General features: G+C 34.2%; 1 long non-coding RNA gene across 1 annotated transcript in view; it reads left to right on the top strand.

Moving 5' to 3' along the window:
* The first annotated feature begins 263 nt into the window (after nucleotides 1-263).
* LOC111088373 overlaps nucleotides 264-4,011 on the top strand; it is a 10,930-nt gene continuing 7,182 nt past the window's right edge. Inside the window, exons 1-2 of the long non-coding RNA XR_002612907.1 lie at nucleotides 264-392; nucleotides 657-661. This is a non-coding gene — a long non-coding RNA (uncharacterized LOC111088373). The remainder of the gene's footprint in view (nucleotides 393-656; nucleotides 662-4,011) is intronic.

Genomic DNA, 4,011 nt, shown 5'->3' with positions numbered 1-4,011 from the left:
ATTTTTGTAGTCCGAGGACTGAAATTAAATGAGATCACAAAAACAAGAGTAATCAGAGAGATTACAGCCCCGCTGCTCCTTTTCGAGATTGCATGCGTTTATATTGAATAACGCCAAACTTCACCTCCGAAAACTCAGAAAATCCTTTTCAGATCCAGAATGATCAGCGATCCGGATCATTTCTTTGTATTGTGATGAGGAGTCTCAAACCTTATGTGCCCATGAAATTTGGTACAAAATGAGATCACACTTTACATAGTTATTAACCCAAAAGCGCAAAAATGCTTCAAACTGATCCAGAATCCGGATCCGGAAGTGAACCAAATTTGGAGAGGACTGTCCCACACTGACTTCTCATCTTGTGTAAAATTTTCGTTTATATCGGTCTATTAGTTTTCGAGATACATACGTGGAAACACAGACAGACACTAACACACACACACACACACACCAGACCCGATTGCAATACCCTCGCCCCCGAAGGGGGTCGAGGGTAAAAAAAATAAACTTAATATTCGAAAGAAGTAGTCGCTGTTTCTTTGCTTTTGTTGTTTTTTTAGCGGATACAGCAGTCTAGAAGTATCATATTTTGAATAATTGATTAACACCAAAACCTTCAAAATATAGGCTTTTTAGTGATATACATAAACAGGTAGTTTTTGTTTGTTTGTTTGTTTTTCTACACACTGTTTCTGGTTATACATACATCATAAATGATATTTGTGTATTTTAAACACTAGATTGTTGTTTGTTTGTTTTTTCTACACACTGTTTCTGGTTATACATACATCATAAATGATATTTGCGTATTTTAAACACTAGACTGTTGTTTGTTTTTGTTTACTACACATTGTTTCTGGTTATACATACATCATAAATGATATTTGTGTATTTTAAACACTAGATTGTGGTTTGTTTGTTTTTTTACACACTGTTATACATACATCATAAATGATATTTGCGTATTTTAAACACTAGATTGTTTGTTTGTTTGTTTTTCTACACACTGTTTCTGGTTATACATACATCATAAATGATATTTGCGTATTTTAAACACTAGATTGTTGTTTGTTTGTTTTTCTACTCACTGTTTCTGGTTACACATACATCATAAATGATATTTGCGTATTTTAAACACTAGATTGTTTGTTTGTTTGTTTTTCTACACACTGTTTCTGGTTATACATACATCATAAATGATATTTGCGTATTTTAAACACTAGATTGTTGTTTGGCTAGTGTTTAAAATACGCAAATATCATTTATGATGTATGTATAACAGTGTGTAAAAAAACAAAGTAGAAAAACAAACAAACAACAATTGTATGTATAACCAGAAACAGTGTTTATAAATGATATTTGCGTATTTTAAACACTAGATTGTTGTTTGTTTATTGCAAGTTTACCAAAAAATGTTTCTCACAAGCAGGAATTATGGTAATCTGGTCGAAATTATTTTTAAAAAATCAACCAAGAAACTTAAGTTTTACAACAGAGAATAATAAAGGTGCGATGAGAGCGTTTTAGTGAACCATAAGTTTCTCTGCTACGCCCCCCAGTGGCTCAACGATAAGTCTAAGGGCTTATCTCGCTAAAAACCTGGTTTCACTACCTGTGGTAGGTGTAGCACAGATAGTTCATTGTATTGTTTTGCGCTTAAAAACAAACAAACAAACAAAACTGTCTGCTATAAACAGTTTACGTTCCTGCTCTAAGCGTCCAACTACTGCTTCAATTTACAGAGTTTAGGCTACTCTTTTAGAATTCAGGTATTAGTTTTCAGACCGATCAAAAGTTAGGAACATTTCATTTAATTGTTTGTTTGTCTGAAGTTAAGCACAAAGCTACACAATGCTCTGCCTACCACGGGTATCGAAACCCGGTTTCTAGCGTTGTAAGTCCGCAAACATACCGCCGTACCACTGGAGGGCGATTTCACTTAAAATTGTATAGCTATATGAAAATAAGCATATTTGAAAATACAATTACCTTGAGATCAACATCGTGTTTAATTAATTGTAAAAATGTGATCTTAGACAAGTTATTTTATTAAAATGTTGTACAAACAACTTAGTGAAATTTTAAAGTTTATTTTTGTGCGACGTAAAACAACAATCACCAAGTTTTCATTTATTAATATCAATAAAAAAGAGGATATTTCAATACCCGGTAATTTCAATACCCGGTATTCACCAATCTGATTTTTAGGCCTTGGTGGAAATTTAGTAGAAAATTGAAGAACGAAAAATAAAAGTTCAGAAAAATAGGTTGTTGTTTGTTATTAAGCACAAAGCTACACAAAGGGGCTATCTGTGCTCTGCCCACCACGGGTAATGAAACCCGATTTTTAGCGTTGTAAGTCCGCAGACATGCCGCTGTGCCACTAGGGGGCAAAAAAAGAAAATTAAAGAACTAAAAAAAAAGTGGCAGTAATTTGCAGGCCTTAAAACTGTGAGATAGCGAATTCTGTTTTTATTTGGTTTTCTTTATCGTTGCTTCATTATTTCTTCTATCGTTTAGTTTATCTATGAATTTTTAGTTACACTTAAGATTGACATCAGTTTCCCATAGCGGTGACATACTGATATTATTTAATGATACACAAAAGTATGTAAACAACGTATAGATATTATTACGTATCTGCTTGTTTGTTAATTTCCGGTATAAATTCATTCCGAGGAACTTCAGCAATACAAGTCCTTTCTTAATTAAAACTAGTTTATGCTTTCTGGATACAACTTTTGTAATGCACAGAATTTCCACAGTCACTTTAAACTTAACAACCTTTATAACACCCGCTATAAATCATAGTGATTCACACACTTTACTTACGGTGCCTACTGTTCGCTTGAGTCAATTATCTCTATCTTCAATCTATCTGCATGTCTATCTCTCGCTGGCTTTATTTGAAGGGCTTATACACTAAAAAACAGGTCGTCTGGAACAAACTCGGGCTTCCCCGATAATTCACGATTTTTCCTGAAACTCCAGCGCGCATGCTCCCAGCGTCACGCGACTTCCGCTGTCGTAACAATATTTTGCACAGATTATGTATATTACGATCCCATGATTTGTAATTTCGTGATCTAACATGTGAATAAAAACCCTACACTGAACTGTAACAAATTAGTTCACGAGATATAGCTGAACAGTATTATTGGTGTCTATTATTTGAGGTTGTTAAAGATTTTGTAGTTTAAATACGTAATACTGTGGAATTATTTTTTATTTACTTGTATTATTTGTACCTGCTTCCTTTATTTATTGAAATATTTATCTACCTGGATTTATATATTGCATTGTTTATTAACATTAGGTTCAAGTTCTGGCCAGGTACATATCTTTCAGTGTGCTTTGGTAAGTTTTTAACTGGTATTTCAAAGTTCTCATAGTTTTGAGTATTTGTTCCAACGCTTTAAATACAATTGGTGATACTAGTGTAGGAGTTAAGCGTTTATAGTTTGTTAGGTGTGATGGGTGTAATGAGTGGGTTTTATATGGAAATTCGGGGTTGGTGTGTACTTTTAAGGAAGCTAACAGTGAAGCTATGCAATTAGTTTATAGAGCTTGTACATTGGAGGCTATCCTAATTAAAGTAGAGGCAAAAATAAAGAAAAGTGTAGACTGTGGAAATGGCAGCTTAAGCTTTTACATGCAAGGGATACATCAGCTAACAATTACTTTCAGGAAGTTGGAAACTGTATATGAGAGCTAAAAGTAGCAGGTTTAATCGTAATGAGCATGTTCCATTGAGCAACAGGTTTCAGCCCTTGGCTTGTGCAGATGAGGAAATATTGGAGGGAAGGAAAACAAATGGGTAGAGAATGATATGGATGATAAGAAGGTTATAGTTGTAGGTGATTCCTTATAAGGCATGTGGATAGGATAGGGGTAAATAGATTATGCTAACCAAGGGCACAGGTGGAGGATATAACTGACAGAGCAAGAGATATAATAAAGGGGTTAAAATGATGCAGTTTTTGTTGTGCGTGTAGGGGCTAATGATGTAGG

The sequence above is a fragment of the Limulus polyphemus genome, unplaced genomic scaffold, assembly GCF_000517525.1.
Source record: "Limulus polyphemus unplaced genomic scaffold, Limulus_polyphemus-2.1.2 Scaffold3636, whole genome shotgun sequence".
Taxonomy (NCBI): Eukaryota; Metazoa; Arthropoda; class Merostomata; order Xiphosura; family Limulidae; genus Limulus; species Limulus polyphemus.
The sequence above is the reverse complement of the archived record's forward strand: the minus strand, read 5'-3'. Positions and strand labels throughout refer to the sequence as shown.